We start from the raw sequence: 24,378 nt of genomic DNA, 5'->3' as shown, positions 1-24,378 counted from the left end.
TATTAAAGTTTTGCTCCTTTATTTCATTCAATGTAAAAGGAAGTTTTAGTTTTGAGTATGATTTGTTGCAGTCCATGCCACTGCACTGCTCACATCCTAAATATTTCTTAAGTAAATTTGCAATAAACAACCTCTGACTTGGGGCCCTTCATTCAAACTTCCAATCAGATCCCACATCACTACCAAAGTTACAATCTTTTCAATAAAACTTTTCAAATCTGTTCTATGACTCATTCACTTAAAACTCATCAGTGTTCTCCCATAAACTATAGAAGAAAAACCAAACCCCTGTCTTCTGTATTTGGGTCTTCATAATCTGCTCCTGCTTTTCTCCATAGTCTCATCTCCTTAGTAAAAAACTGTTCCACTAACACCCAACTCTGCTATGTCCTACGTTCCTTCTCACTTCAATGTGGCTGAACACACTATCTTTCTATATGAAATGCCTCTCCTTGTGAGGTCTACTTGGTAATATTCTACTTATCCATATTGCCTTCTCTCTGAGGCCTTCTTAAGGATCTCTGACCTAGGCTAGATGGTTCTTGTTTTGGGTTCCTGTAACCTTTTTATACCTCAATTATACTCTTACCATTTATTCTTTGCTACCCTGCTCCCACTCACAAATAAACTATGTTTCAAACTCATGAGAACTGAAATCAAGCAGTTCATGTGTCATGCCAAAGCAAGGCATAGTAACTAACAAATAATTGGTACCCAATAAATGCATTAGAATGAATTTGTTCTATTTAAATTGTTTTCTGATTTTCAAGTTTCAACCATCAAAAAATATGATGTGATAAATACTATCTTGCCACTGAAAAGAGGATGTTTTAATTTCAACATACTTCTAAAGAGAGAATTGTGAGGGAGGAAAAAGTGGTTCAACTATAGGATCTTCTCAATATCTCAGCACAAAATAATGCTCCCTACCCAACGCAGCATAGAGGTTTGCCATTAAATATAGTTAGTTGTTTACCAGCAGTGTATCTTGGACCATGGAGGGGCATGCCTATGTGAGTGGGACTAGCTGTTGCTTAATCAGGGTGAAAGTTTCGATAAGCCAAAGGCTATTTGCCAATCCTATTCAATATGACTTTTTAAAAATACCTGTTTCCCCTGGGCATGTTCTGTTGGATCCTAGTCCTGAAAGATGCTTTAGAAAAGGATTCTATGGTCATATAATGGTCATATAAGATTGACAAATGCTGCAAACTCTCTCTTCTCTTATAGATTCCACATGCACAAAAGCATCTTTTTTTTTTTTTTTAAGATTTTATTTATTTGACAGAGAGAGATCACAAGTAGAGAGAGAAGGAAGCAGGCTCCCTGCCTAGCAGAGAGCCCGATGCGGGACTCGATCCCAGGACCCTGAGATCACGACCTGAGCTGAAGGCAGAGGCTTAACCCACTGAGCCACCCAGGCAGCCCAAGCATCTTAAAGAATCTGAAAAGCTGTGCAATGCAGAAGTATTTGACTTTACCTAACTCATAATTTCCTAGACTTTGGTGACCTCAGGACTTTTTTTTTTTTTAATAACATTCCTCAACATTTTATCCTATGGAACACATACATTAAGAAACACTATTCTATGCCAAAGAGACTTGAGTGTAGGGGCCAAGAACTCACCATTTACTATCAGTCTAATTTCTCCAACTCCAATGCTACAACTTTGTTAAGTCTTCTAAATACAGCTACTTAGAATTTTAGAGAAAAATAGAAAATTTAGAGAATTTTAGAGAAAAATTGTGTTTGCCTTTGCAATTCAAATAAGAAAATGGAGTTCTGGACAGCTTCTGGGATTCTTAGTGCTAACAAGCCTGGCACATGAAGGAACCGGGTTGCTTTACTACCAGTCTCACCTTGTTCTGCTGTATCAGGAGATTTAGGCTCTCCCTCTCCCAACCTTGGGAAACCATGCCCTTGAACTGTCTCATCACTCAATGCACTTCAGCTCTGCATCAACTTATTTATGCCCCAACCTTTTACAACATTAACTATGGTATGAAGAGTCTTTGCTCTTTTTTTTTTTTTAAGATTTTATTTATTTATTTGACAGAGAAATCACAAGTAGGCAGAGAGGCAGGCAGAGAGAGAGGAAGGGAAGCAGGCCCCCTGCTGAGCAGAGAACCCGATGTGGGACTTGATCCCAGGACCCTGGAATCATGACCCGAGCCAAAGGCAGCGGCTTAACCCACTGAGCCACCCAGGCGTCCCGAGTCTTTGCTCTTTTTGTATGTTTGTTTCTTAAACTCTGCAGTGATTTTTATTCTCCAATAAAGTGTTAGTTTCTGAAAGGAAATAAGTTGCAACTCTTTATCTTAAGTATTCTGATGGAAACATCTCAAAGACTTTCTGAAAGTGACTACTAGCAATTTACTCAAAGAATAGAAATCATTAGAAAATAGAAAAATAACCAGGTACAAAAAAGTAATATACTTATAAAAGCTATTTTATCTAACTAGTAATTTAAAAAAGATAAGATACAACCAAATGAGATAATATCTTTTCATAAGACTTGTAAAAAAAATTGAGTTACCCAAAATTACTCACAAAAGAGTGAGGACAAATAGGCACTTCCATATTTCTCCTAGGAGTTATTCTGCTTGGACAAATACTTTTGTATGGTAATTTGAAACCTGTCTGAAACCTTAAAACCCTGCCTGATATGTTTTAGACCCATTCTCTCGATGCATGAAACTTACATTTGATTATTTATCAAATGCAATGTAAACAAATAGTATTATAAAGATATCCATCAGGATATTTTTAATAGGGTACATTGGAAAATAGCTAAAAGGCAAAAAAAGTAGTACTGGCTGAATAAACTATTACATGGCCAATCTAATGATACATAACCATTAAAATTACATTCATGTAATTATTTATTTACATAGAAAGATCTTCATAGCACACTGTTGAATGAAAAAAGAAAGACTCAAATGTATATATCCTATGACCCTAGTTTTTGTGAAAAGAACATATGTATGTATTTTACCTATACTCGGCTTATAGGCAATATAAATAACATTGAATAATTAAATAGGAAAGAAATCTGGAAATACATGTGGCAAAATGATAATGCTGATTAATGGTATTGCAGTTCATATTTTCTTTTTTATTTCTCATATACAATAAACGCACATAAACTTTGTAGAAAAAATATTTTTTATAATAAAAAACAGTTGTCTCATTTAATATCATTTCCTAACAAAGCAACAATCACTATTTAACCCATTTTGTCCAAGGTGTCTCTTAAAATAATATTTAAATGAAGATGTTCACCTCATTTCCTGTTTCCTCAGGGCTATTGTGGAATTCTACCCTTACCAGGCCTCCACTGTCAGCCACATATGTATTATATGAGTATCATTTTTAAGTGGCTCAGGTTCTAAATGTCTCCTGAATGTCTAAAGAATAACTACCCACCCACAAACCTCATTGTACTCCGCTTGGTAAAGCTCTCTTGTCACGTACTGTATTTTCCAGGACCACGTTTTATATAGAAAAATGGCCCCCAAGGAGCAACTGAAGCGTGTGTGCAGGCACTTAGAATTGACATATTGTGGAATGATCGAGAATTTATTTGGATAAATAGCCTGTAATATAGTCAGGGACTTCTTATAATTCTGAAGTCAATGAGGCCCTCTGTGGTTTTATTTCCCTCACATTCAAGACACTGGGATTCGAATAGACTATGGATTTATTCATGAGATGCTGAGTGTAAGAACTTGTCATCACCGTCTTATTTTGGGACAACTGAGCATGGTTCCTCCTGGTAAATAATATGAACACAAAAAAACATTATAATCTATCTTTGTTCCCATCTTCCCTGTGAGCAACTGCAAGTTGTTGCTGTACTGAAGTAAGGTTCTGCTCATCAAGTAGTGAAATGCCTGGGTTGCGGTATTCCACTGTGGGATGCTGTAATGTCAGAGGTTCCTGCCAACACATTCCCAAACTACTATACTGTGTGCTCCAGGAAAAGAAGCACAAAATTCCTTACGGTGTATGAACACTGGACCTGGATAATTTTGATTTTGATAACTGATAACTTCTTAAAAATCTTGATTGAGAAGCTTAACTTCTTGGAGCCGCATTCTCTCCATTTGTTAAAAAGGAGACTATTGTCAGCCATCTCATAGGGTGGTTGTGAGGAATAAATGCAATAATGTCTAAAACATGCTTAATAGTGACTTGAATGTATTAAGTACTCAAAAATATAAATTCCTCTTGCTATCACAATCATCACCATCATTATGATTATCAGTCCAGAGAAAGGGATCTAGTTTTACTGTCTTGGCTCTGTGTAAGTTGATATTTGTTTTCTGTGCTGTAAGAATGGAAGACAGAAACCTAAGGAAAGACAAATGTCAGAAGAGAGGAAAGAGGAGCGGGGAGAAGAAAAAAGGGAAAGAAGAATATCAAGGGCACTGAATTTGTCTCAGGTTCTGGGATAGCTGACACCTGTCTTACATAAGGTAAAAGGCAAAATTTGGTGGGAGGGTATAATCCAGCGGAACACCCTGGCCAGCTATCTACATCAAGTTCTTTTAAGGTAACAGGGACACATTCTTATAATGGTGCACACCGCTTCACCTGTGCAAAATAACTTTTAATCATGTAGCCACTATTCTAAGAGCTCTATTTTATACTCCTCCATTTTCTTTGTTGGTGGTGGCTGGTAATAGTGATGATGATGATGATGATGATGATGATAGCAGTAGCCGCTCTCAGTTATAGAGCTTCTATAATGAGCCATACACCACATTTTATAGGTAAAGACATTAAGTCTTAGATGATAGAACCAGAAATCAGCTTCTGAATTGTACCTCAAAATAGATATACATTGGTGCCTATATGTTTTCTTTTCTTTTTTTTTTTTTTAAGATTTTATTTATTTATTTGATAGAGAAACAGCAAGAGAGGGAACACAAGCAGGGGCAAAGGGAGAGGGAGAAGCAGACTTTCTGCCTATCAGGGAGCCCAATGCAGGGATGGATCCCAGGACCCCAGGATTATGACCTGAGATGAAGGCAGATATTTAACCACTGAGCCACTCGATGCCCCAACATTGGTGCCTGTACGTTTTCAATCCTCAGATCGTTCTGCAACACTACTGTCTCTATTTCCTTTCTTCCAGATTAAAAAGCAAAAATAAAACCAAACCAAAACAAAACAAAAAACCAGTTAGCTTTAGGAAGCTTAAAATTCAGCAGTTTGTTCTGCTGTCAAGTGCATAAGAAAGGGGACAGTAGGGTCAGATTACCTTGATCTTACAAAAGACAGTTTCCTTACCAGGTACTCTTTACTTTTGCTGGGCACAAGTACCATCTTTTCCTGCTACTTCAATTTTCCAAATATCTGGAGCTCAGTGAGAATTTTTACAGTGAAGACTCTTCCTACTGCCTCTGTCAGATCAACTTGCAAAGGTTCATTAAACCAAAATTAATTTTTCTAAAACAAATACAATTAAAATCAGTTTGTCAAAGAGTATTTTTATTGTAATAATTTTTAGTGAGCAATATTGATAATTTTCAGCACATTTCTTTTTCAATATGAGGTATAGAACCTCTTCACATATTCTTGCCTTTAATAAAATACTTATTTATTTATTTTAGAGAGAAAGATGGGAGAGAGAGAATGAACAGGAGGAGCAGAGAAAGAGGGAGAGGGAGATAGAGAATCTCAAGCAGGCTCCGTGCTCAGCCCAACACAGTGCTTGAAGCAGGACTTGATTCCATGACCTTGAGATCATGACTTGAGCTAAAACCAAGAGTTGGATGCTTAAGCAAATGTGCCTCCATGTTCTTGCCCTTTAAGTTGCTTTTTCTGTTTTTATTATTCATCAAGGATTTTGCAAATAGGTTGAGATGTATTTGCTTAATTACTTAAATTTTATTTCCTTAAATCTTAAAGATATCTCCAAGGAGAAAACTTTTCCTAAAGAAAGAAGAAAAGTAGCTTGATCCAGGTATAAAGCACTAGACATTGGAGGAAGAAACTGACTGTTTTTTGACTTTGAAATCCAAATTATAAATCATTGCTTATTTAGTTATTGCTGATAGAATTGTTTCAAAGGTCAATCAAATAAGTATTTATTGAGTAATTACATGCTCAGTATGTAATTAGTGCTGTAATTGGATATGCATAAAACTTGATAGCTGCTGCATTTCCTTTTCATTTTTGTAAATCCAGAATCCACAATAGTGCCTGATTCATGTATGTGACCAATAACTACTTGATGAGTAAAAGACCTGGTGAATTTATATTATACCCTGGTTGTGGAGGTAATACAAACGAGAAGCAGCAGCAGTCTTTAGAAGAGAGAGAATGTGATTCAGTATTGAATTATGTATACTGTGGTAGGATAAGAAGTAAATACAAAATAAAATGCAGAAATGGCTTTACATAGTAATATTATAATGTTTATTAACCAAAGATTCACTCAGATTAAAAAAATTGTCTAAATGCGATTAAAAAGAACAATGTTTGTATAAAAGATGTTTGACACACTGGGATATAGGAAGGGGAAACGAGAAAAACGATTTAATGGATAGTAGGTGAATTCAACCTCCTCCCCAACATAGATTAATAGTTTTAATACCAGAAAAATAAAATTTAAGGCAAATAAATAAATAAATAAAAGACAATGAGGGCACTGATAATAATACTAGGCATAACAACTATGAACATTTGTACAACTAATATTATATATTCAAAATAATAACTAGTAACTCTGTGAAGAAAGGTAGCTAATTCAACAATTGTAATTAGAGTTTTTTTTCTTTTTTAAGATTTTATTTATTTATTTCACAGAGATCACAAGTAGGCAAAGAGGCAACAGAGAGAGAGGGGAAGGCAGGCTCCCTGCCAAGCAGACAGGCTGATGCCAGTCTCAATCCCAGGACTCTGGGATCATGACCCGAGCTGAAGGCGAGGGCTTTAACCCACTGAGCCACCCAGGTGCCTCGTAATTAGAGATTTAATAGACAAGTTTCAGAAAGTGATAAATCAAGCAGACCAATAATATACAACAAGACTATTGAGCTTAAACAGATATATAAAATTTTGTAGACTCAAATAGAAGATTTAGAAAGAGCATATAAGAAAATGGACCATGTACTGACTGTAGAGGGAAAACCTCAGTATAATCTAATTCATTAATACCATGTAGACTTGGATCACAATGTAATAAAATTAGAAATAAGTAACAAAGGAAAGCTCAAGTGATAACATATGCCTGAATACTAAAAAAAAAAAAAAAAAAAAAATTTAATAAATGACCTTTGTTAAGAAATCATAAAAGAAACTATGGAATTCTTAAAACTAACACACATACTGTTCGATTGTAGGACAATGTTTGCAGGACGAATCTACAGGTTTACTTAAAGAGAAATGCATAGATTTAATTATATGATGAAACAAACAGAAGAGAAAACAAATGAAATTAACATTTAAATTAGGAAGCTAGAAAAAATTCATTAGCATAAAGTCAAACATAAGGACAGAAAGCATAATTACAAAGGCATAAATTTTAAAAAAGTACAGAACAACAAAATCTACATAGAGATGCTTAATAAAACAAAAACTTAATTCTTTGACTATAATAAGGCATATAGATTTCTGGTAATCCTAATCAAGAGAAGAGGACAGAAGATTAAAAAAACTATAAAATGTATGAAAAGTGGAATTACTGGTGATGCATAACAAAGCATAAAAATCATGGGGCTATAATAACTACCCAAGGATTTGAAAATCTTGATGAGATAAATAAATATATAGAAACACAAGACTTGCATGAAAAGAATGATAACATTTGAATATTCAACAACTACTAAATGTTGGTAAGAAACCTCCCTCTTCATTTCCCTTCTTCTTCCTCAAAAGGCAATGAATCAGCATTTTAGAAGTGAGTGCTATCAAATTTTCAAGGCACCGAATCTCCCTATCCTAAATAAATTGATCTAAAATGCAAAAAAAGGAAAGTTGGACAACTCCTAACATGAAACGGGATTAAATTTTGACTTGCTCTTACTGCTGCCTTGAATGGGCCCAGCCCCACTCAACGAGAGCAGAAGTAGAGAGAACAGCCTAAGCTTCAGGTTGTCCAGACTTTTTCCTCCACACTTTTTCTCAGACCATGTTTCTTTCCATACAGTGAAGCCAATTGTTAATCGAGCAGCTAAGGCGACACTATGCAACTGTGGCACTTTACAGTTTTTTCTTCACTGACTCTGATAAGACTGCAGTATGGTACCTGACGTGTTCTAAAATACATATTAGCATTTACATTTTATACAAAATTTATAAGTATTCTGTTTTAATCATTCCCTCTTTTTACTCTATTAAGTTGCTAAGAACCTACTTAGGGATGTGCCAACAATATTGAGAACATTATTACTAGGTCAAGACTTCCAGGTCTTTCCGTTAACAGTCAGTATAACATAGGGTAAAGTTTAGAGGCCTAGGCTCTCTGTGTGCCTGTGCAGTCCTTTCTTTGTGATGTGTTTTATACCACTCAGTTTTCTAACAAGAATGTAGAAGTCTTTTATTATCATCATTATCATTTAAATTGAACCTATATAAAAGCTAGATTTTCTGTTCTTGTTATGATAAGAGTTGTCATGATAAAAGTTGGTTTTAAACCAACCTGTTTATTTTTCACTGTCTTACTTCTGAGTCTATTTCTTGTCATATAATTTCTCTGGTAGATTATTTTTACATATGCCTACTTGTTTTTAAACAGCTATAATACAACAGTTTTTTTTTTTTTACGCTTTCAATACACTGATTTTTAAATTAGAAAAAGATAGTTGAAGTATACAAAATTGTAAGCAGATTTAAAATATAAACAAAGGCATAAAATCCTTTAAAGTGTTAAATAACCAGAATATAAAGAACTCTGAAAACTCAATAGTAAGACAACTTAGTTTAAAACATTGTTAAAATATCTGAAAAAAATACTTTTCAAAAGATGCACAAATAGCCAATATGCACATGAAAATGTGTTCCACATGACTGGTCCTTAGGAAAATGCAAATTAAAACCACAGTGTAGTACACTGCACACCCCCTAGAATGACTTAAGTTAAAAATACTCACAATATCAAGTACTGTCAAAAATATCTAATAGCTGGAACATTGATGCATTGCTAGTTAGAATGTAAAGTGGAACTACCACTTTGGAAACTGGTAAATATTTTTTTTTATTATTTATTTATTAATTTGAGAGAAAGAGAGATACAGAAAGAGCAAGCATGGGGGAAGGAGCAGTGGGGAGGGACAAGAAGACTCTGCACCGAGCACAGACCTAGAAGTGGGGCTTAATCCCACGAACTGAGATCATCACCTGAGCTGAAATTGGGATTTAGAAGTTTACCCAGCTGGGTCACCCAGGCACCCCAGAAACTGGCAGATTCTTAAAAGGTGAAACATACCCTTATCATGTAACACAGGAAATCTATTTTCTAGGTACTTACTCAAGAGAAATGAAAACCAAAGCCCACACAAAGACTTGTTTTCAGTGCTCTTGCAGCTTTATTTATAATAGTTCTAAAAGTGGAAGAAGGCCAAATGTCCTTCAACAGATGCATTGCTAATCACTGTGATATAGTCATTTAGTGGTGTATTACTCAGCAATAAAAATAACAAACTGTGGATACACACAACTTGAATGACTTTCAACAATATCCTATGCAGAAGAACCCAAACCACTGTAGAATGTACAGAGTATGATTCCATCAATACGAAACTCTAGTGGAGACAAATCTAATTTGTAATCTCAGAAAACCCATCAGCGGCTGCATGAGTGTTCCTCTGAACTGACCCTGAAGGTACAACAGGGCATCAGAGGTGTGCTTAACCAAAGCTGTTAGATTTTCATTTATTTTTGGGCTGGTTCTCCCCTCACTCACCCCTCTGTCTAATTCAGTGGGTCCTGACTATTGTTCCATGAACTAGTGTGCTGTGAAAAGAAGGAAAAAAAAAAAAAGAGAGAGAGAGAGAGGCGGAAAGTTTTACAAGGTGCTTTATTTATTCAATTATAAGTGACTATTCATTATTGTGAAATTATCTTCATGTAATTTAGTACTAAAATATCCATTTATTTTGTGCAATGGTGACAGTTAGTGAGGAAGTTGAGTTTTTAATTGCCCTTATTCGGAAAAATAGATATTTGACAAGTCTGGGTATTAAAAAGAAGAAGAGCAAGAGTAACAGGAAGAAGAGAATGTTGGAGAAGGTCGTATTCCTCCATCTTGAGCTAGGGAAAGATCTCTATTTTTAAAAGCCATAGAAATTCAGGGCACCTGGGTTGTTCAGTAGGTTAAGCATCTAACTCTTGGTTTTGGCTCAGGTCATGATCTCAGGGTCATGAGATCAAACATCGCTTGCGTGGGGCTTTACACTCAGGCAGAGTTGGCTTGAGATTTTCACCCTTTGCCCTTCCCCTCATGCGTATGCCCTCTCTCTCTCTCTCTCTCAAGTAAATAAATGAATAAAATCTTTAAAAATTCCATAGTAGTGCAGGGAGAAAAATAAGAACAACAACAACAACAAAGAAACAAAATAACAAAAGCAGAAACTACGGAATTTGACTATGATCAAAATAAAAGTTTAATATTCAATAAGACACAGGAAATTTTAGCATATAGAAATTATAACAATGAAAACTGTCAATATTTAAAATAATTTTAAAATATGTTATTTAATAAAAGAAAATAAGTATAGTATTTGAAAGAACAACTCATATAAGTGAGTATGTAAATTGATTCTTAAATCCACTGAATTATAGAAATGAACATTAAAACAACAATAAAATATTACCATAAAAATCCCCAAATTAGCAGAGGTTACAAGGCAGGTAAGGATATGAGGGGTGGGGAAAAAAGAGTGGACATGAGCAGCTAGTAGGAAAGAAAAATGCTGCAATGCTGGAGAGAAGCTGACAGTACTTAGGGAAATAAGTGTGCCTGGACCATATGTCCTGTCCTAGTTCATGAAGATTAACTGAAATGGAGGATTTTCATAGCAGCACTGCTTGTACTAGCGGGAAATTGTGGGCAACCTGAGGGATTGACCAAGTAAAATTAGGAATATGCATATGTAAGAATGTAATTAGCAATAATGGGCTAGATTCACGCTGGATGGCATGGCATGATCTCAAAAATAGTGGTGAATGAAAAGATCAAGAAACGTAATAGGTAACAATATTGCTTATGCAAATAAAAGCATACGTAAGATGCTCTTCAATTTGCAAGAATACAGTATGTCTAAATAACCACTTGCATAGATGTGAAGTTGCAAAGGTGAGAAAAGTGGTACAAGGGAAAGAGGAATAAAAGATGAAATTAAATAAAACAAGGGGGCATCTGGATGGCTTGGTGGGTTCAAGGCTCTGCCTTTGGCTCAGGTCATGATCCCGGGGACCTGGGATGGAGCCCCGCATCGGGCTCTCTGCTCAGCGGGGAGCCTGCTTCTGCCTCTATCTCTACCGGCTCCTCTACCTACTTGTGATCTCTGTCTGTCAGATAAATAAATAAAATCTTAAAAAAACAAACAAGAAAATTATCTTTAACAAACTGATGATAAAGTATGATGAATTGAAAAGTATGATTAATCTTACAGATACTCTATTCAAGAAATTTATCTAATAAACTACAATAAACTTAGTACTCTAGGTTTCATGTGGGAAGGGGAGAGAATGAGTTGATGCCAAAAGCAGCCCTAATAATCAATCCAGCACTTTTCTTGGTCACCACACAGTGCTGTGTGTGTTTATATACTGCTTATCATTAATACATGCTCTGATATTTTTCAAAACTCTGATTTTTCTAAATTCTTCTTTAGCTAATAAATTCCTGCAAGGCTGATTTCCTGGTTCTTCTTTCTCCATTTTATAGCTTTGCATTTTAACAGTATTAATTCCCCACAAAAACCTTATCAGCAAAGTGTTATTTTCTTGATATCATAAATGAGAAAGCTGAGAGACACCTGGGTGGCTCAGTAAGTTGTTAAACGTCCAACTCCTGAGATCATGACCTGACCAAAAATCAAGAGTCCTCTAAACAAATCATTAGGGTTTTGTTTGTTTGTTTGTTTTTTGTTTTGTTTTGTTTTGTTTGATTTTAGTGAATAATAAGCAGAGAAACTCACCCCACAGCTAAGGTTTACCCAATTATCAAGTCTTATCATACCTTGAGACTTGCCCCATTATTGATACCCTGATCTATAGTTTTTTGTCAGATTTCTCAGATAGGTTTAAAAATAATGTAAGGCTTTGGGAAGAAGTGATGTAGTTGGGCACTTTAAAGGGTAGTGAAACAAAACTGAAAACAGTTTGTTTTCAGGATGTGCTATAGTGTCTTCTGAGCTAAGTAAAACAGTATTAGTGACAGACCTTGGTGGAATTTCTATTCAAGATGGCAAAAAGAGAGAATGAGAACTCTTAAAAAGTGCTGAAAATAAAGGAGGGAGTGACAACAGCATACCGAAGGTTTGGGTAAACTTTTGGAAGACAGGTGTAGAGAACCATATTGATAGTTGAATCACAGAGGAGAGAGGCACCATTCAGAGCAAGCAAATGAGAGCATTTTCGGTTGAAGAAGGTGTTCATGGTGGAGGCCTCTGGATTTAGCTTGTGGAGAGAGTGGATAGAGAAGTGGAAAATAATTGAGACCACTGGTTAAAGAACTGTTTACAGATAGTCTGTACCTGAGGCCTTCCTATCCTCCCCACCTTGAAATGGCCTCTGCCCAGAGTTGTTGTATTGGCGGATTTGCAACTGGCCAGCAGCTAGACACATGATCTCTGCAGGATATTGAGCCTTCCTTCTGTCTGGGAATGAGGCTCTCTGGCTTACTGAAACCTGAGGAGTTAATTGGGAATATGAATTCAAGATGTAATTTGGTTTTTGCTATCTAGAAATAAAGCAAGTATGATTAAAACTAAACCAAACCCCATCCCGACCAATACTTTGCCTTTGTCTTTTATTCACTTCCTAAAAGAGGTGTGAAAAAGCAAAAATGACAGAAATGCCTTCCTTAGCAAGAGATATTGATCCCAGTTTCTCCCATTTTATCCTAGCTTTCATGGACAGCAAAGTACCTGGTAGCCCCTAGCAACTCAGAAGTGGTAAAGAGCCAACAGAGAAATGTACAGAAGTGTCAGTGTTGATGGAAAATGATCAGAAGAAACAAAAATAATGCCATCCCTTAGAAAGAAAGTTAGAATCCTCTCTCTGTTTCTGTGTTTGGGGACCAGCATCTGGTAACTTTCAGGAAGAGCCCTGACATCCAGGCACCACTGTCCCATACTTTTCAGCCAGTTTGTATGAGTGGGCTTCAAGTTTACCGATCCAGTTTACCATCAAGTTCTGAAGTTATTTGCTTAGGCTTAAAAATACGTTTGCATATGGTAACTCTCTTTTCTCTGGGTTTCATCCATTGTACGATCGCTATGAACTGTAACATAGCTAACCCACCAGAATGTAACTCCCAGCACTTATTTTCCTCATTATCAGTGTTGACTAGTTTATGGAATAATCTCAGTGGGGTCCACTGTATCCCATGAATGTCACCAGTTCAGTTTATCTGCCCTTCCCCAACATAGACCTTACTGGGGAGCCATCCCTGATTCAGGTTAACCTCCTAGTCTCAGTCCTTCGGTTGTCCACCTCCTTTCATGCTTGCTGAATTGTATCACAGGCTTCAGATTGATCAGTTTATCAGGAAAAAAAGACTTATCTAGACTTATCTACTTATAGATCAGTTTTATAAGAAAATAAAGTCTTCACCAGAAGTAGACATTGGGTATTTGACTTGAATTTACCTAACTAAATTTGTAGAATAGCTAAGAAAGTACAAATTGATCTTGTTTCTAGTCCAGAAAGTGTTTCATTCTTCTTAATTTAGTTTGTTTGTAATCATGAGTTTCATGGATTTCACTGAAGGACACCAGCAATAATTTATAATAATCTAAGGCTTATGGAATGGATTTCATCAAATTCTGCAGTTGACATCAAGTGGTGAGATGAAGGGTTTATTCCAAAACGAATCAGGTGTCAATCTTTTATTACCCAGTGGAGCACATATAAGGATTCTTATATGTAGAACATAGAGCTAGTGACAGTAGCTATGGAGACCCAAGGCAAGGGAGGTGGGGGAAGGAATCTTAATGTCTTTGGAATTACTTACCTTCAGTATTTTTCACATGGTCATTCAGAGTTCTCAATTATTCAAGTAACTAATCCCCATTTGTCGAATATATAGAACTGTAAAAGTGTGACACAAATCAAATTTTTATATTAGCAACCAGGTGGAAATTGAATGCTTGAATTGTACATGGTTGAATCTTATAAAAATATTTAATACATTTTGGGACACTTGGGTGGCTCAGTCATTTAAGTGTCTGACTCTTGGTTTCAGCTCAGGTCATGATCTCAGGGTCATGAGATGGAGCCCCCACATAGAGCTCTGTGCTTAGCAGAGAGTCTGCTTAAGATTCTCTCCCTCTGCCTCTCCGTCCCCACCCCCAAGCTCATGCGCTCCTTCTCTGTCTCTATAATAAATCTTTTAAATTTTTAAAAAAATTATTCAATACATTTTAATCAAATTCTCAAAATTAGACTAAATAAAACTAAAATGATAATTTTTATTGAGACATTTATTCTTTGTTAGTGTCTTGTCTGTTTGGGATGCTGTAACAGAATACTACAGACTGAGTGGCTTATATAGAACAGAAATTGGGGGCACCTGGGTGGCTCAGTGGGTTAAGCCTCTGCTGTCAGCTCCTGTCATGATCTCAGGGTCCTGGGATCCACCCCAGCATTGGTCTCTCTGCACAGCAGGGAGTCTGCTTCCCACCCCCCTGTACCCCCCCTCCACTGCCACTTGCCTCTCTGCATACTTGTAATCTGTCTGTGAAATAGATGAATAAAATATTTTTAAAAGTTCTTTAAAAAAAATTAAAAGAACAGAAATTTATTGGTCATAGTAGTTCTAGAAGCTGGAAGTCTGAGAGCAGAGCACCAGTGTGGTCAGGTGAGGGGTCTCTTTCAAGTTTCAGACTTCTGGTTGCATTCACACATAGCAGAAGGTACTAGAGAGCTCTGTGGAATTGCTTTTAAAAGATGCCTGGGTGGCTCCGTCAGTTAATTGTCAGCTTTGGGCACAGGTCATGATTCCAGGGTCCCAGGATTGAGTCCTACATCAGGCTCCTTGCTCAGCAGGGAGTCTGCTTCTCCCTCTGCCTGCTGCTCCTCCTACTTTGTGCTCTCTTTCTCTGATAAATAAGTAAAATCTTAAAAAAAAAAAAAAAGCTAAAAAATGAAGAGAGAGAGAGCACTTAAGGCCATTCATGAGGGCTCCACCCTCATGATATAATCACCTCCCAGAAGCCCTACCATATACTAATACATTACCTTTGGGAGTTAGTATTTCAACATGTAGACTAGAGTGGGGGACACGCAAATATTTAGAGCATAGCAGTTATAATTTATATTTTTGTATTTTTATAGATAATTTTGAATATTTTAGAAAAAATAAGTTTTTGAAAATTATTTTTGTATTTAATAGACTTTATTTTTTAGAACAGATTTACAACTATTGATACCCTGTACCACAGATATATCTGTTACCATCGATGAACTCACACTGATATATCAACCAAAGTACATAGTTTACATTAGGTTTCACTATTCATGTTGTACATTTTATGACTTTTGACAAATGGATAATGACAGGTATCTACCATTATAATATCCTACAGAATAGTTTCTCTGCCCTGAAAATCCTTCGTGTCTCACCTATTCTTCCTTACTTCCTCCTTAACCACTGGCAACCACTGATCTTTCCACTCTCCTCCATAGTTTTGTCTTTTCTAGAATGTCATGAACTTGGAATCATACCATATGTAGACCTTTTAGAACAGCTTCCTTCCCTTTGTAGTATGCACTTAAGATGCCTCCATGTCTTTTCATGAATTGATAGCTCATTTCTTTTTAAACCTGAATAGCAGTCCATTGTCTGGATATACCACAGTTTTTCCATTCTTCCATCTAAGAGCATCACGGCAATTAGGAATAAATCTGCTGTAAATACCCATGTGCAGGTTTTTGTGTGGGTGTAAGTTTCCAATTCACTTGGGTAAATACCAAGGAGTACAATTGCTAGATTGTATCAGAAGACTATGTTTAGTTTGTAAAAAACTACCAATCTGCTTTCAAAGTGAACCATATCATTTTGCATTCCTACTAGCAATGAATGAAAGTTCTTATTGCTCTACCTCCTCCCCAGCATTTGGTGTTGCCAGTGTTTTGGACTTTGGCCATTCTAACTGGTGTGTGATGGTATCTTATTGTTGTCTTAATTTATAATTCCCTAATGACATATGCTGTTATCTTTTTCATATGCTTATTTGCCATCTGTATATCTTCTTTGGTGAGATGTCTGTTTAGTTCTTTAGCCCATTTTTTATAGTTACTTAAATTTACATTTTTATGAAAATATATTAAAATTTTATAGACTGAATACAATTACATTTCACTTTTTAATTACTGTCAACAGAACAGAAGTTTTGTGAAAATCCTTATTAAAATAACTTAATTAGTGATTGCTCTAAAGGCAAGAAAAAATACATTTTATGAAAAAAGTTATAACTTAAGTTATAAGTTTATAACTTATGTGTATCTATATTTTATTATTAATCCAAATATTATTGGCACATGAATAGAAAAATAAGAAACACATAAAATGTGGTTATTCAGTTATCTTTGATATTTTATAAACATTTAATCATTTAAAAACTATAACTTTGTAAGGGTGAATTGTCAAAATAGCAGAATAAAACGTTTTGTTTACCAGTTTGATAGCTTTAGTTATAACTTTTACATTTTTCCACATGTGGTATGCGGCTTCCATTTCTACTGTGTCCTGGGGTCCAGCAGTGTCAGGGGTAGAATTAAACCCTGTTATTCCCACACTGGCCAAGACAATTTGTTGTGCACCAAATTCCCCCATTCTGGGGGCTTCTAAAAGAAAGGTCCATAACACCATTTTTGTTTTTCTCCCACCACATCCCTCTGCTGAGGCTGTGGGCACAATCTCAAACACCTGCTTGAATAGGGAGTAAAGGGACAGGGAAAATACAGAAATACAAAATTGTTTTTAAAAAAGATTATTTACAAACATTACTTTACTATACATTGATAGAAGTGTGAACAGTATATTATGGGAAACAGTATATTATGAGAAGTAGTATTGGCAAGCACTCCACACACGTAGTCAATTTAGGGACATTCTTTTTGCTGTGATTTGCCATTAAGTTTTTAATTAATTTTTTAGAATTGGATTATGGACCCTGAATGCTGTGATTGTAATGCACCAACGAGAACACAAAATGGTCAGTTAGGACTCAAAAATCAAATAATAAACTGAAATATATATGTGTAAATATATTTAAATTATAAATTTTCATATTTTAAGAATTATGCTTATGCCCATATAAGCATATTTCACTATTCTGTTTATAAAACCAAAAGAGTTGGAAATCAGTGAATCGATTTCTTAATATGTGGTTTGCAGATTACCTGCTGACTACCTCTGATGCATCAGAGTCTGTGGAGATGTGTCTGGTGAATGGGTTTCCATAACAAGCTCTCTAGGTTCGTGCATGCTAAAGTTGGAAAACCATTCTGAGTAAAGTTTAAGAAAGGTTGTTCCACTGCACTATGGAACAAGGAAAAAAGACCCAAGAAACAGAATTTAGAAACACCTACTGTGGTTTACCCATTTAACCTTGAGGTGGTGAATGCCAGCTCTAAGAGGAGTGGCAGTGGGAACAGGGAAGAAAGGATGGTTACAAAGAACAATTTAAAGGGAAACTGTATAAACTTATTGCCTAGATATAAGTGGTTTAGTAAGAGAATAAATATCAGAGTTAACATTTTAAAGAATTATTTCTTCTAATAAGCTATCTAGCTGCCTGCTTCCCTCCTACCTTTCCAGACACCAATTTTTAGGCCCACTGAGAGGGTGAGTGATTTGCCCAAGGACACACATCTCTATACGGTCAGGCTATGAAATAGAGACCAAGACTTATGGCACTAAGGCCAATAGTCTGGCCACTAAACTATGAATCACATATTTCCAGATATTAAGACTGTGTGACTAAGAAAATTTCCCCTTCGTTCAATGTTTTATTAAGGATTGTGTACATGTGAAGCAATGGACACTGTGTTAAGTGCTGGGATTACAGTGGGGAACCTATTAAATAGGCTACCTGCTCCCTGTGGAGCTCACCGTCTGGTCGATACAAGGTCATACTAATGCCAGAAAAAGGTTCTTAGGAGTAGGGTGTTGATGGGACAATGGGAATGTGATGTTATTTTAATGTATGTTAGTTTTAGATATGATAGATTTGAACGTCTATGTTTTATGTACATGCAAATTGACTACTTCTTCCTGAAAAGTATATGTACTTGTTCATTTATGTATAATGTATAGGTTAAGAAAACCTTCCTTAGATGTCTTTTCAGATAAGGGAAAGAGAAGAGAAGAGTAAATAGTGAGATTTATCACATCCATTAAAAATACTAAGCTTGTACTGAGTGACCTCTGAACTGTGGAGAAGAATGTAAGGTTGTTTTTACCAGATGGAACAAAACTATAGGTTTTTGACATGATTTTTAACATTACTGAAGTATGTCTGTCTCCTGTAAAATGTATCTTGTCTCCAGGATGGGTTATTTTTTTAAATTCTTCTTTCCTTTGGGAAGAGGCAGAACACAAAAGCAGTGTTAGGTATTTGCAGCATAGACTCTGTAAATTAGCCAGGTTTCCTCATAGATAGGCAGCATGCCTTTGGCCTACCTTGTGTGGGGAATAAGAAAATGAATTAACTTGGACATGCTTTGGATGATTTTCAGCATGAAAACTGATATCCCTAGGTTTGAAATGAATTTACTCTTTAAATATTAGCACTCAAAACAGTTTAAGCGAAAATATTCTGTGATGATTCAAAGATAGAACATTGAGACATAGTAAAATTAGAATCATCTCAGAGAGTTTAAAAAGAAATATGGAATAAAATGACTTGTGGTTGGAAGTGGACGTAGTTCTGACTGGGGCTGCTTCAATATACTTCTGAGAGACTTTTCTAGCTTTTAAGACAATTTCCATGGTTGGAGACAGGTTTAGGGTTTTTGTTTTGTTTTTGTTTTTGATTTTTTTTTTAATTTTATTTTTTCATTTGACAGAGAGAGACACAGCAAGAGAGGGAACACAAGCAGGAGGAGTGGAAAAGGGAGTAGCAGGCCTCCTGCCTAGCAGGGAACCCGATGTGGGGGGCTCAATCCTAGGATGCTGGGATCATGACTTGAGCTGAAGGCAAATACTTAGAGACTGAGCCACCCAGTCAACTCCTTTTTATTTTATTTTATTTTTAAAATATGCTCACATAATATAATCTACTTTTTTCCTTGTCTCAAATAAGAAAGAAGAAATATCAAGGAAAAATTTGAAAACTAATATTTTCTAATTTACTGGTAACAAAAAAAGTCAATTCCTTTTACTATTCTGAGTATTGAATACTAAAAAATATAGTAAAGTCATGAAATTAAGTTCTACATGATTGCAAAGGAGTAGAAACATTTTTTTTTCTTCTGGTTTATAACTTGTTTTTAAAAAAAAGAAAGAGAAGGAAGAAGCGGGCGTAAGAGAGTGAAGGAGGAACACTTCAGTAGAGTTTTTAATTTTTTGGAACATTTTCACTTTTTGTTAATTTAGAAAACACAGGCACAATTGATTCTGTGTTGTTCTACTTTGATTCTGATTTATAAAGAGATAGGCCATATGAACTATTGTTAATTGATCTAGAAGACTTTCTTTCTCATATTTGGAGATTATGTTGATACAGTTAGTAATTTCCATAAAGGAAGAAAGTGTTCTCATATTAAATGAGATAAAAGTAACTTAATAAATGTTTATGCAGTCATCAATGTTGCTATTTGAAAAACACTTTTTAAATTTTGTAATTATTGATATTTATTTATGAGAATACTTTTCTGCTTACCAATTGCCATTAATTCTGACAGCTTTATGGTTTACATGTTCTCTTAGGCATGAATAATGACTTTGGCTAACAAATTGTAGTATTCCCACAGAGTTTTCTAGATTTACTTCAGAAACTTGGCATTCTGTAGTCTTGAGTAAGATATTTTCCTGAGAAGATTTTTTTTTCCTTTTAAAAAAAATTTAATTTCAGTATAGTTAGCATACAATGTTATATTAGTTTCAGTTTTAGAGTGATTTGACAGTTCCATACATCACCTGGTGCTCATCATGACAAGTGCCCTCCTTAATCCCCATAACCTATTTAACTCATCCCCCGACTCTCCTCTCTGGTAACCATCACTTTGTTCTCTATGATTGAGTCCGTTTTTTGATTTGTCTTTCAAGAAGAGAACTGTTGGTGCGCCTGGGTGGTGAAGTCAGTTAAGCAGTGGACTCTTGGTTTCTGCTCAGTCATGATCTCAGAGTTATGAGATCAAGGTCTGTGTTAGGCTTCGTGCTCAGTGCAGAGTCGGACTCAAATTATCTCTCCTCTTTCTCGACACCTCCCACTTGTGCTCTCTTTCTCTCACTTTCTCTCTCTAAAATAAATAAATAAATAAATAAATAAATAAATAAATCTTTAAAAGAGAAGAAGCAGAGAACTTTCAACAGCCTAACAGAACTATGACCAAATCATGCATGATCATAAACCCATGGAAACTTGTTATCACTAAGTAGGTAAAGGGAACATCAGAGATACAGCTTCAAGGTAAGGAGTTCTGAGCAACCATTAGCAAGGACTTTGTTGTCTAGCAGTTCGCATTTTCAAAGGAAAATTAATATATCTCATTTCACCATACCCCAGAGCCCTAATCACTAGTGAAAATCATAGACTACATGGATTTACCAATATTTAACAAAAATTCTCAGAAGGAATTTAAGTGTTTAACAAGAAATACCCATGAGTGCTGCTTAAAAGTACTTACAGTTCTCTTATGAAGTCATTTGGCAAAGACTTGTTATGCTCTGATTAGCTTATTAGTTCATTTTGGATCTGATAGAGAGTTTTGGGGCATTGTCTGTCAACTTGCTAGGAATTAGGACAGCAAATGCCTTTGAATTGTCTTTGTTCATTTAACCATGTCTCTGCAGATGTTCACTATTTTAATATGTATTTTATTTGGAAAGGGCATTATTTGTGTAATCAATTAGAGATGTGCAATTCTGAGTTTGGAGTTTGCAATTCTGGAGTTTGTAAGTAGATTAAAATGCTATAGAGACATACTTCAAATGAATGTCACCCTGCATAACAACATATGATTAATTCTGAGTGTCAAAAGATCATTTCAGGCTCTCCCGTTAGTTCCTGCAGTGATAATAAAAAATTACAGTGTAGTTTCAAAAGGCAGGCCATAATGATAATTTAGCTTATACTTAGGCTATTTACAAATGATCATAAATTCCTTTTTATGTAAGAATGGAGATATGATAGAGCTGCTTTGAGGATTATTTAGAATAATTATGTAGAAATATTAGTGGTATTCTTAAGAAGTACAATACAAAACTTAACTCTCATTTGTTTTCCCAATTCCTCTCTACTCTAGTTGCTTTAATATGAATGAGTTAGTGAGACGACAATACAGTGCAGTGAAAAGACACTACACTTTTGAGATAGATATTGGGCCGTAGCACTGGATAGCTACATGGGGTGCCATTCATATGATAGGCTCTGTGACTGGAATTCCCTGAAATTATGCAGTACACAACTCAGGTGACCATACACAGTAGCTCTGAGGTAGATTAATGTTGGAGGCCTGTTTGAATAGTGTTGGCCAAAGTTCTTGGGTCTCTTTGAGGTTTTCTTTCCTTTTCTATAAAATACTTTACTTACCAGATATAGTTCTTTTGTCAATTACAAAAGAATTTACCTCACAGATTGGCTGTCTTGTGAAGATGAAGTTTTACAGGGTTTCTGACCATAACAGCACTTAACATAGTACCATCGCATAGTAGGTGCTTAACAACTGTGAGCCCTGAAAGTAGGTAAGAAAGATGAAGTAAATATACTTGGGATGTAACATCTCAACAAGTTAATAAGAAGAGGGGGAAATGATGAAAGAAAAATGAATTCAGTCTGTCAAAGGAGGCATAAACATTCGTGTGGTGCCTGAGGTTTGCTCCAGGTACTGAATGCAGGCCTTAACAAGGCAGGTGACAGAGAATAGGAACATGCATATTATCCAAAGTTTGAAACTTCAAATATTTTAACTAGTTCTATTTATGTTTAATGACAAATAGCAAAAGTAAATCAGAGTGGTTGGTGCTTTCCATTTCAGTTTTTTTTTTTTAATTTTATTTATTTCTTTGAGATAGACCAAGAATGTTGAGCACAAGCAGGAGGAGCAGCAGCAAAGGGAGAAGCAGGCTTACCACTGAGTAGGGAGCCCGACACAGGGCTTGATCCCAGGATGCCAGGATCATGACCTGAGCCTAAGGCAGTTGCTCCATTTCAGTTTTAAAATTATTTTAAAATAATACACTTCATTATTTTTGTACCATTTTATTTCTAAACAATCTAGAAAATACTTTAGTAATTAGCAATGCTAAACACATATGCACATGCATCCACACACATAAATATGTGCACATACACAGCCTACAAAGTTTGGATACTTAACTGGAAAGTGTTAATTTTCATCATACAAATTTTAGACTTTTAGAAGAAAATAGAAAGCAGAAATAAGAAATAGCTTTCTAGAAAAATAAAAGACATTACAACAAAGAAGAAAGATAGAAGAAAGTCTGTATAATTCAGTATAATAAAAATAAAAGTGTAATGACAATTACTACAGCTATCAATCTTCAATAATTTGTGAAGAATCCAGCCTCAAATGCAATGAAGCTTTATAAGATTTGTGATTACAGAGTGTAAAATATAACAGATGCTACAATATTTAGATGCCTGCTGGCATTTACCTTTCTCTCTGCACAGTTCATTTCAACTATATGAAAATTTTATGTGCTATATAAAAGTAGAGAAAAAGATATTTATTTGAAAAATAACCACAGGAGAATTGATAATATTTCAGTAATGTGGTATTTGATTCTCTTTGACCAGATGAACAAGTGAGAAACTGGAGAATTTGATGATACAGTATTATTTTCAGTTTTCATATGTGGAAGATGCATGGGTCAAAAAATGACATTGATATTGAAATCAGCTATTTTCTCTGGGTCCTCAGAGCTGAATTTTTAGGATGGGAGCCCTGCTGTTCACTGGAGAAATGGTTTTGCTATGAGGATTGCAGTGGAAGGTTACTAGCATTGGTAACTTTGGAGAAATGGTCACTGTTATATTTCGAAGGCAGAATACTCAGAGTACATCTTGTTTTTAAAAGTATATTTTTTTGGGTGCTTGGGTGGCTCAGTGAATTAAGCTTCTGCCTTTGGCTCAGGTCATGATCTCAGGGTCCTGGGATGAATTTCTGCATCTGGCTCTCTGCTCAGCAGGGAGCCTGCTTCCCCCTCTCTCTGCCTGCCTACTTGTGAACTCTCTCTCTGTCAAATAAATAAATAAAATCTTTAAGAAAAAAAGTACATTTTTCAGGTTATCACATTATTAGTCCTGTTCTTTAAAAAAATCTTTTTATCTTTGATCACTTTGCAAACATGATTTTAAATTCCAGATACTCTAAAATAAGTACCCCCCCCCCAAAAAAAAACCCAAATGGTGTATTTTTGAAGACCTATGTTCCTTTTTTAAAAACATTTTTAGGGACGCCTGGGTGGCTCAGTTAGCAAAGTGTCTGCGTTTAGCTCAGGTCATGATCTCTGGGACCTGGGATCCAGCCCCACATCAGGCTCCCTGCTCAGCAGGGAGTCTTCTTCTCCCTCTCTTCCTTTGCCCCTCCCTGCTGCTTGTTCTCTCTCTCAAATAAATAAATAAATTTTTTTTAAAAAAAATAAAAGTTTTTAAAATTCCTATTATATCATGTATATATGCTTATATATGTATATATATTTTAGAAAAATATTGAGGAAATAATGAAAATTTTTCCAGCTCTATAAACTAGAAACGTAAAAGTCACTCCTGGACACCTTCATCTCCATTTTCCTCATATCCAAGACATCATTAGTTTCTATCAATTTGATCTTCTAAACATTCGTTAAATCTGTCCACTTCTCTCCACTACCACTTCTATTGCGCTTGCCTGGTCTCTCTTCTGGAATGATAAAAATGTCTTTTAATTATTTTCCCTGCACCTAGTCATCCCAAGCAGATCTATTTTACCTGTTTCAAAATGTAAACCAACCTTTTCCTACCTTTATT

The sequence above is a fragment of the Mustela putorius genome, unplaced genomic scaffold (assembly GCF_011764305.1).
Source record: "Mustela putorius furo isolate JIRA1106 unplaced genomic scaffold, ASM1176430v1.1 tig00003867_pilon_pilon_pilon, whole genome shotgun sequence".
Classification (NCBI taxonomy): Eukaryota; Metazoa; Chordata; class Mammalia; order Carnivora; family Mustelidae; genus Mustela; species Mustela putorius.
This window is presented reverse-complemented; position numbering follows the sequence as displayed.